The sequence below is a fragment of the Papaver somniferum genome, chromosome 4 (assembly GCF_003573695.1).
Source record: "Papaver somniferum cultivar HN1 chromosome 4, ASM357369v1, whole genome shotgun sequence".
Taxonomy (NCBI): Eukaryota; Viridiplantae; Streptophyta; class Magnoliopsida; order Ranunculales; family Papaveraceae; genus Papaver; species Papaver somniferum.
The window spans coordinates 155,430,303-155,444,066 of NC_039361.1; positions in this window are offsets into that span (position 1 = coordinate 155,430,303).

Genomic DNA, 13,764 nt, shown 5'->3' on the forward strand with positions numbered 1-13,764 from the left:
CGTGCAATTCTTTTCCAGGAAATGTGCATGTGCCTGGGGTTTTTTCCCCGCCAATTTTGGAATTTAAACCATGAAAAATGGTTTCCCCCTAACCAGAGTAGGGGTGTGAATAGAAGCTGACGCTCTGGGTGCAAATAGTAAAGAAGGTTCCCTTAGTAATTGAGGTGCCCCTTATCCAAAGTAGGGGTCCATTTAGCAAATGACTTTCGGGGTGCAAAAACAACTTTTCGAGCAACTTTCTCCATAAAAGTTTATTTCCTGGAAAAGACTTAAAACACGTTTATTAGTGATAAAATGAGTCATAGCTAATGTAGTTACGGGTGAAAATGCGTCGCATTTTCGTGTTTATCAAATTCCTCCACACTTACATTTTGCTAGTCCTCGAGCAAAACAGAAGAAGACCCGTTACACAAATGGTCATATAAGAGAGAAAGTGACCCGCTACAGCTGGTCATATCAATTTTTTTTAGACCCGCTACACAGCTAGTCATAACCTAACAATCATAATAATTTTTTTTATTTTTTCATTTCTTAAGACCCGCTAAACAGCTGGTCATATGCAATTTTTTTCTAGACCCACTAAACAACTGATCATTATTATTTTTTTCATTGTATACCCGCTACACAGCTGGTCATAAAATGCAAGGAAATTCCTGAAAAAGAAAAGTAAAAAGTTAACCGCTCCCCCACACTTAAACATACATTGTCCTCAATGTAATTGAGTCATCCAACGTAAAAATTAAGATGGGAAATTCAATAAAAATAAAAATAAGAAAAACAAAAATAAATAAATAAACAAATATACCTATTGGAATGTACATAAAAGATCCTTATAAACTAATAACCTGAAAATTTGGGGATCAACCCAAAATATTATATTCACAAATGACAGCTTCACATTTATGTCATGACAACGCGGAGACACTGAAACTATCAAAAAGAAAAAGTTACCCCCAACCTTGGTGTTTACTTCACAAGGAAGTGCATAAAGAACATAATATGGGGATACTATTGGGACTGGGAAATTGTCAATTGGCTCATGCACGGTATCAGAAATAAGGACGTCCTCTAGGTATTTGGATGCAAAGTAATCCAACAATTTTTTTGAAGCACATAATTCTAACCCTAAATTAGGTAACTTTTGGAAGTCTAGGGGACTAGAAACAACGTCTAAGTCGGGTGAAAGATCTTGCGAGATAGATTCTTCTAATAAATTAGAAAAATCATCTACATAATCATTCACAGGGTCATCTACAAATTCTGTCTCGACCTGAGAGTCACTACAAGACTGATCATCATCATCAAATAATTTTTTACATTCCAGTATTCTCAATCAAGTCCAAACTAAGTGGTGTGTGTTTATAATACTTCTCATATATTTCTAGAAGAGATTCTTCACTTACCACATTTGGATCAAAAACTCCATACCGTTGTCTATGCATGTATTCACCAAGCGTCATCTCAGATGAGGATACCTGTTGATTTGAATTTCTACGCTTATATTCTGCCAATGTCATCTTAGGTGACGTCTCCTCGGAAGAAGTCATCATCCTCAAAAATTCCCTGAAAAAGAAATACAAAAAGAAACGCATAAAAAGGAAAAAAAATCTAAAATGAAATAAAAATACTGTACAAAATAAAAAAATAAACCTAAAAATTAATCTAAAAACAACTCCGTGTCGGCGCCGCCAAAAATTGATGGATTTTTTAATTGTTGTAGTAATAAAGATTCGAACTCTAAGACTTGTGAAGATTAAATTTAAAGGTTTAAAGAAAATAACAAAGGGAGAGTTAAGGGGTCTAGGAGTTCACTGAATTCATAACATAGGATTCAATTTATTTATCCTCAACAATTAAAGCTTAATAACATGGACTCTTATTTTTACCAAGGTAGATTCTCAAAATATTAGTCATAAATCGTAAGCATGGGACATCAAACATGTAAGCAACAATGACCCATCAAATAAAATAATAATTAATTAATTCAAACCATAATTCTTTTTTACTTAGTGCAAAAGTCATATAGAAAATAAAATAAATTCACCCATATATGAAGTTCGGCTTCCCCCGTCGACCCAGTGTTGGGGTTTAGCTTCTCATGATGAAAATACACTCAAAAATATAATTCATAGCTCAAATGGTGTTTTTATTGGAGAAAACTAATAATACAATGAATCTCAACGCTGTATTGGCGTTACAGAAGTCATCGTTACAAGAATTGTTGCAAATTCAAAACAAGCGTGCCAAACTAACTGTTACGAGTACTGTTAATAAATGACAGTTCTCTGCGACAGTCAATAGGCGTCAAATGTTCTTCTTCTTCTCTGCAGCAGCAGAGAAGTCTTCTCTGCAATCCCTCTGTTCTTCTCCCCAACTCTCGATATCTTCTCCCGTGAGACACCAACAACCTATTTATACATCACCAACACCCTCAACCCACTCGATTCAATGCAATATATCTCGTCTTTACTCCCTCTGCCAAATCACATAGATTTATTTCTCTCTTTAACTTTTCCAGCATCTCTGGGTTAGAAAAATCTCTCTTAATAATTAAAATAAAATCCAGGGAATATTACTTCCTTAAACTGCCCAAAATAACTTCAACAGAGTGAAGTCGAGAATATTTCTTCCCTGTTTTAGCTCATCAAGTCTCCGCAACATCCGAACACCCTCCAAATAAGTTGAAAACTCACGAGAGATTGAGTCCAACACATGCCACCCTCAATAATACTCGGGAAATGGTAGAAGATCTCACGATTATCTTACTTCGTACATACTCCCCTGATTTCTTCTCACGGGAATAAACTTCCATGTTCTGTTAGAACTGAAGATATACCCCTATTTACTCAAATCTAGTCACCGTGTATTCCCTGTTTGAGACTAACAGGATAACACCAATCCTTTTCTACGTCGAACTTCGAATTAATCTCTCCAAAAACTCTTCCAGCGATTACACAGGTGGAACTTCCCCTGTTTTGTTGAAAGTACATGTAACTTCCTCTTTAAACGAATCTGAAGCGTACATAACCCCTGTTTGACTTCATATCAATCCATACTGTGAAGAAAATCCGATTAAAACTCGTGCAATTCTGTTTCAGGAATGTGCATGTGCCTGGGGTTTTTTCCCGCCAATTTTGGAATTTAAACGATGAAAAATGGTGGCCCCCTAACCAGAGTAGGGTGTGAATAGCAGCTGACGCTATGGGGTGCAAATAGTAAAGAAGGTGCCCCTTTGTAATTGAGGTGCCCCTTAACCAACTGGGTTCCCCTTATCCAAAGTAGGGGTCCGTTTAGCAAATGACCTCCGGGGGTGCAAATACAACTTTTCGAGCAACTTTCTCCATAAGAGTTTATTTCCTGGAAAAGACTTAAAACAAGTTTATTAGTGATAAAAGGAGTCCCAGCTAATGTAGTTACGGGCGTAAATGCGTCGCACTTTCTTGTTTATCAATAAGCTACATATGCAGCAATATATGGATGTTGCAGAGCTAAAAAGTGAGCATATTTTGTCAGTCTATCTACCACCACTAAAATGACACTTTTGTTGTTGCTTAAATGCAAACCCTCTATAAAATCCATGGTAATATGCTGCCAAGCATGTTCAGGTACATGCAGAGGTTGTAGCAAGCCAACAGAGTTAGTGTGATCATCTTTGTTTGTTTGACAAACATCACACTGAGAGACAAGTGAGACTGTGTCTTTATGCATACCTGACCAATAAAAATGACTTCTTTCTCTCACAGATGTAGCCTGAATGCCAGAATGTCCTCCAATGGCAGAAGTATGTAGGGATTGTAATAGTTTATCTCTAATCTGAGCACCAGTACCTATATAAATTTTATTCTTGTATCTCAGAACACCATCAAGGAATAAGTAGTTAGGTATAGTATCAGGGCTTAGTAGGAGTTGAGATATAAGTTGATTGGCCTTGACATCATTAACATAGCTCTGCTGAACTTCTTGTACCCAAGTTGGGGAAGATATTTCCATGGAGTGGCAAGTAGCAGGATCTGAGGGTCTTCTACAAAGTGCATTTGTAACCACATTGTCACAGCCCTTCTTGTACTGAAATTCATAATCAAACCCCAATAATTTGATGAGCCATTTTTGTTGGTATGCAGTGGTAACCTTTTGTTCCAATAAGTACTTCAGACTTTGACGATCAGTTTTTATAATGAATTTGGTACCCTGGAGATAATACTTCTACCTTTGAACTGCAGTAACAATGGCCAGAAATTCCTTCTCATAAGTTGAAAGTGTTGCAGCTCTAAGTCCTAGTGGCTTGCTGAAGTATGCAATGAGTTTCTTCTCTTCCAATATGATAGATGCAATGAACATGTCACTAGCATCACTTTCCACTACAAAGGGCATAGAAAAATCAGGTAAATCCAATACAGGTGTAGAGCTCAATGCCTTTTTGAGTATCTCAAATGCAGTTGTAGCAGCTGGGATCCAATGGAATTGTTTTTTCTTGAGAAAATTAGTTAGTGGCTTGCTTATAATTCCATAATACTGCACAAAATTTCTTTAGTAACTTGTAAGACCCAGAAACGCTCTCATCTCTTTAATATTCTTTGGAATTGGCCAAGATTGCATACAAGCAATTTTACCTGGATCAACACAAACACCCTCTGTTGTGACTGTATGACCAAGATACTCCAAAGAAGGTTGGCCAAAGCAACATTTGGATAGTCTGGAAAAGAGTTGATGCTGTCTGAGTAGTGTAAAGACCAATCTGAGGTGCTCCAAATGTTCACTCATGCTTTTACTATAAATAAGTATGTCCTCAAATAGGACCAACACAAATTTTCTTAAAAATGACTGAAAAATATCATTCATGAGAGCTTGAAATGAGGCAGGAGCATTTGTGAGGCCAAATGGCATGACCTTAAACTCATACTGGCCTTGATGAGTTCTAAAAGATGTCTTGTGGATGTCAAGATCATGAACTCTTATTTGATGATATTCATCCCTCAGATATATCTTTGAAAAGATGATAGCAACATGTAGTTCATCTAGCAATTCATCCACAATAGGGATAGGAAAATCATCTTTAATAGTGAGGTTGTTGAGCTTCCTATAATCCATACAGAACTCCGTGAGTTATGTTTCTTTTTTACAAGAAGAATGAGAGAGTGTAGATGGTGGATTTTCGACAAAGGCTAAAATCGTAAAACCATAATTGTAGTACTCCTGATCCAGCAATCAGATGAGTATTGAGACCCATGTCTCTCGCCGAAATTATGAAAGTTTGTGCTGCAAAATCTCTGACTGAGAATACTGTCTCTCAGAGTATATGTAGATGTGTAGTCTCTCAGATAAGGCAACGACACATCTCATAGATACTAAGCAATTTCAGTAATTAATTATATATAGAATCGAATGGTTGGACGTCCCCTAAACAGCTTGCCTGCTAGTATATAGCAATAACGTCTTCAGGGTGCACCAAGGTTTTCCCTGACTATATAAAGGAAATATGACGTTTCAACAAGCTCATGTTTCTCAATTCTCAGATAATTAATGCTCCCAGACAACATGCATGCTAGTATAGAGCCATCAATTAATTATCTCTAATCTTTAAATGAATATTCAACAAGTTTCTACAATTCTTCGTAATATTTCGTCACTTCAATTTGTGGTTCTTCCAAGCAGAATTCCACGGGCTAGTGATAAATATTCAATCTACAGGCATATGAGCAGTTATCAAGTAATCCCCGACCATAATGGTGCGAGTGTACTCAAAAATAATGCACAAACGAGCACATGAATGCGCAACGAGCATTCCAAAACACGAAGTAACGATGAACCTATGCAAAATAGGAAAATAATAATAATAATAATACAATATTAGCAAAGCCGCTAGGGGACTGGCCCACTGGCCATCCAGTCACGCCGTGACCAGTCCCACAACCAAATTTATATTTTATTATTTTTCTCTGATCTCATGAAAATCCCTTCATTTGAACAAATCTCCTTCGTCTCAAGGAAACTTCCAGTCTCATGGTGTTTCCTCGTATCAAAGAAATGATAAAATTTAGGAAAGGTGTCGCGGGACCGGACCCACTAGCCAACCGACCATGCCCTAGCCGTGGCCGGTCCCAAACCTCATGACTCCTTATTATTTTATTATTTCCCTCATCCCATGAAAATTCTCTGATTTCATGATGTTTCCCTCAACTCATGAAAATAATATAAAATTAGGGAAAAATCTCATGGGACCGAGCTCATTGGCCAGCCAGCCATGCCCTAGCCATGGCCAGTCTCACACGCCCATGTCTTATTATTTTCATATTATTTGTTTCCTCATATCATGGAAACTCTTTCACTTCAAGGAAACTCCCTAGTTTCAGCAAACTCCTTGAATTCATGAGATTTCCCTCAAGTCATGAAAATAATATAAAATTAGGGAAACCTGTGGGACCGGGTCCTAGCCGGACGGTCATGCCCTAGCCGGTCCCACACTCCTCTTAGTTTATAATTATTATTTTTTATTTTTCTCATGGAAACTCCTTGATTTCAACAAATTCCTTGGTTTCAACAAACTCTTTAATTTTATGATATTTCTCTAAAATCATGAAAAATATTATAAAATTAGGAAAAGCACCTTGAGACCGGGATCTTTGGCCAGCCGTCCATGCCTTGGCCATAGTGGATCCCATACTTCATGGTTCCTTCATTATTTTATAATTTATCCCTTATCTCATGAAGTTTTCCCGGTTTCAGCAAAAATCCCTGGTTTTTTCATATTTTCTCAAAATGTTGCTCAAATGCACATAAAAAAATATCGAAACTCTCAGGATTGAGACATGACATTATGACGACATGGGAATATCTCCTTGAACAACCAAGGCCGTCCCTGAGGCTTGCAAAAGTCTCTCCCATGCGTTTTAACAATTTTGACTTAATTTGCTCAATTGCTCACATTGGGTCCAGACTCTTCTCAGGAAACTGGGAGTTTGATCACACGACCATCATCTGGTCCCATGACCATCAAGGGACGGTCCATAACCCCTTGGTCGGTCTCTCATCTCTCCATAATAAAGTTCTACTATCTGACGCTCACACGAGCATTATTTGAATAAATGATTAAACCAGTATTTAATCATCTTTTCACCAACTGGTCTTCGTAAGACTTTGGTATTTTGCTCACTTGAGCATCTGGGCGCTACATGGTCGATTCATCATCCCATGTAGCCGGTCCCTCCTTCATTTCATGAATGATTTTCAATAAGTCATCAATTTATCATCGATTCAACAGTTGATCAAAATTAGGGTTTCGAATCCAGGGTTCATAATTCCAGATTCAAACGCTAATAATTTTATGTTGATCCCATAATCAACACCCTAATTAATTATACTCGGTTCAGCTTCCAATATTTTAAATTTATCTTAGTCCTGTTACCAATGATTCCTCAAACACGCAACATTTGTTCAAATGAGCAACATCTGCTCATACCAAAGAATATTGGTTCAACTATTAATATTCAACAATTCATCAAATGAGCAACATATGCTCATATGAGAAATATTTGCACAGATCAAGGAATATTGGTTCAACTATAAATATTCAACGACTCAGAACATAATTTGTTCACGTTAGCTATCAACGTTTATTCGATAATATGCTTTTGCCTCAGCAGACATGTTCGATTCATGAATATCAAAACATTTGCAAATCACGTTCGACTCAGAAATACAAGGACTCATCGTCCCATAAAGTCAGCAACTGACTCCATAAAAGATGTCAATCACGTCACACGGGGGGATACTAACTGGGGTTTTGGTCTGGTGGTCTACGACACGTGTGTTCATATACACGATTAGAATGTGAGAAAGTCGTGCAATCAGTTGAAGGAGTTAGCAAAAATAGTGGATGTAAAATCAACCAAGTCTCCGCACGATGAGCAATTGGTTTTGACACGATTTCCCACTTCCTCACTCTTTGACTTCAACAACTGTCACACTTCATGGGATCAAGGTATTTACAATGCCGCCAATATAAATAAGTCTCTGAATCTTGATTGAAACAGACAAGAATTTCCCGACAAGTTCACACAGACAATCTATTGTCTACACGAACTCACCGTATGAGTAACCACTCTCAATTGAGTAAAATTCAATCATTCAGAACTTTCTTACGCATAATACACAACACACTTACAATCTCGATCACCATTGATCTCACACATTTCTCAGCTTCCCTCATACAGATCAACCCATCTTGTCTTGTGACCGAATTGTATTTGGAACGACCATTGTCTTGGTTTAGGACGGAGTCCTTCAGATTGATCTCTCGAACTTAAAGCACTCCCTTCTTGCAATGCTTCTGTGTGAGGTTGAGCATTTGCTCGGTTCAAGGAGTCTTCTCTGCACGGTCATCTCCTCAATTCCATGAAAACCAGCAAATCTTTTTCCCCCATCTACAGATTGGCGACCACAGTGGGAGATCATTCTCTCAGTTGCAATCTCAGTATTCACAAAGATCCTGGTCTTAGGTCTGGGTTAGTTATAGGTTCCAACACAAATGACGCGAGCACTAGCAATAATAACCATGAGGATATCCCGAAAACCATTCCGGCCTCTAACACTGACGGTGGTGATGTCATTCCTCCTCACGCTAACATGGAAGGTCATCCCCTGTTCGGCCGACACCCTGAGGAATTCAGGGGGAATCCACCACCTACCATGGATGATCTCATCAAGGTGCAAGAGACTCTTGCAAAGAATCAAATTGACATGGATACAACACATAGGTATCTATTCAATTATCTCAAGACTTTCACTGACAAAATATCAGAGAAGACTCAAGGAAAAAGAAAAGAAAAAGAAACATCCTCAGATGCTGATCCTGAAGTGGTTCCAATTCATACAGTGGATGACAGAGAAGTCCGCAAAGCTGCAGATGATCTATCAGCAAAGGAATCATCGAATTTCATTACTCGAGAAGATTTATGACGACTCTTGGAGAACCATGGAAAAGACAAGACATCACATGTCCATTGTCACCAACATACATACCCTGCTGCTATGCAAAGGATTACTCTTCCAAAAGGTTATACCTCTCCAACCTTCACTTTGTATGACATAACATGCAATGCTCGGGATCATGTGTCTCGGTTCCTATAGGCCTTGGGTGAACATGAGCATAACCATGTGGTTCGCCTCAAGGAATTTTCAAAATCCTTGAAGGGCCTGGCATACACCTGGTATAACAACATCGCACCAGGAACTATCAAAATTGTGGAGAAATGATTAACGCCTTCTACAAAAAGTACTTCTTTGTTTCACAGAAAGTTGCTCTCTCTGATCTTGGAAGAATGTTTCAGAAGAACAATGAACACCCCAATGACTACGTGAATAGATTCAGAGTTCAGGCCCTGGACTGTCATGATCCAAATGTCATGGAGCAACAGCTAGTACACTTGTATATCAACGACATGATCCCGGTATATAGAATTTTATTGGAAAATATTCGTTTCCACACTTTCTCAGAGCTTCATAAAGCGGGAAAGAGATCGAAAATTACTGCACCTGCTTTACTGGAAAGAACAAAATCTACAAAGGATGAGTAACCACGAGACGCTCGAGGTAGCAGACGTATGATCAACAAGAAGTACAATCTTCAACCTTCCACAAACGCTGTCGCAGAAGGGAGCAAACAGAAATCCGAACCACCGCGCAAGCATACTTCTGTTCCTTCAAAAGCACAAAGGAAGGATAAGCAAGATGCGCAAGCCCCTGACCAGCGCACATGGGATCCCGATCAAGACACACTTGACTTTCTCCTTTACATTGAAGAAGTGATCGAGCTCCTGGATGCTTGGATCCAAGATGGTGCAATCAAGTTTCCATATGTCAAGAAAGAACCAACTGAAGATGACATGGAAAGTCCTCGTTACCGTCGCTTCCACAGGTTTGTCAATCATCCCACCAGTGACTGCAGAGTATTGAAACGCATATTCAAGGAAAAGGTTGAATCAGGAGAGCTCAACTTGGGGACTGAAGGAGTGCACAGAGACCCTCTCCCAGTCAGGACTTTCTCCATCTCTGAACAACCAGTTAAAGAAGCAGTTCAGTCATTGATCGAGCATGTCTGTGAATTTTTTTATTTGTCTAAAGCGCAAAGAGGAGACATGTTCATGGATTTGAACCATATAGTATCCGGGAAACGTCTACTGTTTCCAGAAGTATCTCCTGAACCTCCATCCACCGACAAAGAAATGTATAATTGGGGACTGCTCACCATATTGTATATCAAGGGAAATGAATTCAAAAGAGCATTAGTTGACGTTGATACTGCCATCAACGTCATTCCTCAGAGATGCTGGCATCACTCGACAAGAAGCTACTCATGCTCCCATGTCAACCAGGGATCATGAAGGGACACCCAGAGATGTGTACGGTTACATCACCCTTAATATCAGATAAAACTCGGTTCGCACTGAAGACAAGTTTTATATAATCCAGGAAGATCCATGATATGACATGATTCTTGGACGACCTTGGTTTCATGTTGGAAAAGTGACTCTAATGCCTTCAATTGAAGAAAGCTCCGACTCAGAAGAAATAGAGGATACTCCACCATTTGGGCATCTGGAGGAAGTCAAAGCCTTGATGGAATTAACACAGAAACCTGTGGAAAGCGCACACTCTTTCATCAAAAGGTTCCGTACTCAGGCAAGTTTGATTCCCATTCATGCACCTATATTGCCAATTTTTAATCATGTTGCCATGGTCCAGGAACTTCTTCCCACTGACAACTTAGCTGTCACAAAGTGTTATGAGTGGATAGCCTCACCGCGACAATATTATACCAAGTGTTTGAATACATAGTTTCTTCAAACTGAGCATTCTATCAAAATATTCATTGCTGAAGACATGGCTAAGCATGACAGGCAGTACTCTGGATACTCCCATTTGTATGAGTGTCCATATGTGCCACATCCTTGGAATCCCTCCAAACGAGGAATTCCGAATCAACAGAAGATATTCAAGGCGTGGACAACCAAACCTAACAAATTTTGTGAAGGAGACTTAGTTCTCAAAGAAACTCAGTGCAACCTACACTCTGCAAGAAACTCCAACTGGGAAGGGCCATTCGTGGTTTCTAAGTCCATAACCAAAGGATACTACAGGTTGATCAACATGGATGGCAGGACCCTGCCAGTAATCCATGAGAATTGGCTCAAGGCATTTGACGCCAGAAATGATTGGGCATTTGAAATACTGAGCGTTTGAGCATTCATGACGCCTGGGGTTTAGCATTTAGGATTTTATTTCCTTATATTTCAATTTCTCAAAAACGTTTGCAATACTTGCATTCAGTATTTGAATTCAACAATTTATCAAAATTCAGTTCATTTTACTTAAAGAAAATCTCTATCAAATCCAAAAGAAAATCCTCAATCATCTACCAATCCAAAACCAAAATAAAACCTCACATCTCTCAGAAGTTCAGAAGTTCAAGAGATTATTAAAAGGAATCAAAGGAAGTCAGCAAAGAAAGACTTTTGCTCCTCTGTATCCTTCAATATTTGCAAAGCTGCCTTCTCCAGGTTCAGCGCCTCGGTCAGCTTAGCAATCTTTTCCTCCTTCTCCATCACAGCATTATTGGGAAAGGGTATGTTATTCTCACATGAGTCCTTAATCGCATTTATTTTCTTACGATGCGACTTCACGTTGAAGTCTTTCAGAATTCTCCAAGTTGAACTCCCAATCAAAGAGTACATCTGGAGTTACAGTATTTCTATCCCTGGCGATATATCACTTACAACCCTTAAGATTACACTTACTTGCATTGTTAAAGCATAAGCATGTCTAGGATCTCTAGTAACAACGATGTGACCAAACTTCCTCCATATCTTTTCGTATAAGCCTGCATATCCAACAGGAACGCTGAATCCACCAACTAGTTCATGATATGGGAGTGATGCATAAAATGGAGGATCAAAATCAACTCCTGAACTTGGATATTCATTCACCACTATGATATTCTCAATTACTGGAGAAACTTCTACGGTCATGGCAACAGTTTCTTCAGTATCCTATGCTTGTGGCTCTGTTTCTTCTATTATTGGAGTGGAAATAATTGAAGTTTCCATAACTTCGGTGACAACTCTCTCATGTCCTTGAAGTGAAAGGATGGTTGTATCTTCATCAATAACTCCAGGGTTGCTTGAATTATCCTTATTGGTTTTAGTATCCTCAACTTCGGTATTTGGCACCTAATACGAAGATTACATGAGGTTAGAGCAATCTAAACATGGAAACCAAATGGGATCACACACTACAACATACAAGCATCCCAACATCATCAAAATTCATCATTATGCACTCAATACACAAACAAATAGCGTGAAAGTCATGAAACACGTTTTTACGGCGAGCTCATCTGAAGAGATTTTACTCTGCCCAGTACAAGACCACAAACTGGGAGCAATCTACAAGGAATATGAGGATGAGTTATATACCATTCTATTCGTATTGATTTCTTCTACAATATATCAAAATTTCATAACAATCCGATGAGCAAGGAGGTGTGGTTAAACATTGGACAACATGCAGTCTAAAAAAGTTCTGAAAGTCTTCTGAAAGTTTAATGTTTCGCATTTTTCAGGTCCCAAACATGCTCAAAACTTAAAAATATTCTATGTTAAAGCTTGTAAATTTTCCGGGCTTGAAGCTACATATGCAGACCTTGAAAATCCGACTTCATACGAAGATTCTATGGTGTTTTTTTCTAAAAGACTGAGTTCTGAATTTTCTGGTGACGTATTTCGGCAAAGTTTTTCGTATATGCACATGGATTCTCGTTCATTCATTCATAAGTCAACAATTTTATGCTTCCATATATAAAATTCAATGGAAACACTTACTTTAATGGTTTGTGAAACGTTTAAAGAATCATAATTGCACGTGTCAACATCAAGAGTCTCATTACTTCCGTTCGGTTTTGAACCCTGGGAGTTTTATTTATCTCCACCCTCCGAAGGTGAATGATCATCAGCACTCTCCACTTCCATGGCATTATCCTCCTAGACATAGTTTCAAACAATTAGCATTTTATCTATGAAGCATTATATTTGGTTATGTGGAGGAGTACTCACGTCATTCTCCTCTTAAACACTCAAGTCAGAAACCGTCTGCCCAGCAACAAAAAATTGAAAACCATCAATACTTGATGAAGCAAAGTTCTGTAACCAAATAACGAATGTTGGTTTACGATCTTAGTAATACGGACAAAAAAAGTCACTGCGGAAAAGTACTGACAACTCACCAAGGAAACAACGGGGGACTTTATGGTGTTAGGCAACAACTTAAAATTCTTGTTCCTGCCTTGTCCACCGTGAATGACAGTTTCTGCTTTTGAGAAGTTTACTTCGATTCAAGGTCTCACAACACGGCCATCCTGCGAAAGGAAATTGATGCGATAATCAAAAACAACTATTTTCAATCTTATGAAGAATATGTAAAAGACACATACTGGTGAACATCCTAGAGATGCCTTTCGCTTATCGCCGCCAGAGATAGGTTTCAATCTTGGTCGAGAAGCAATCATATCAACATAAGGAGGATCTTTCACTAAAGGTTGGTCAACCCTTACAAAATCATGTAAACGCTCAAGCTGCCGATCCCAGAAGTCTATGTAACATGGAGTTACATATGTGATTTGTTCATACCAAGGAAACCAGTAAGAACCTCCTTCAATGCGGGTGAGATATAAACATGCATTAAGCTGTTCCACTGGTGGTTTCCTTCTTCGAA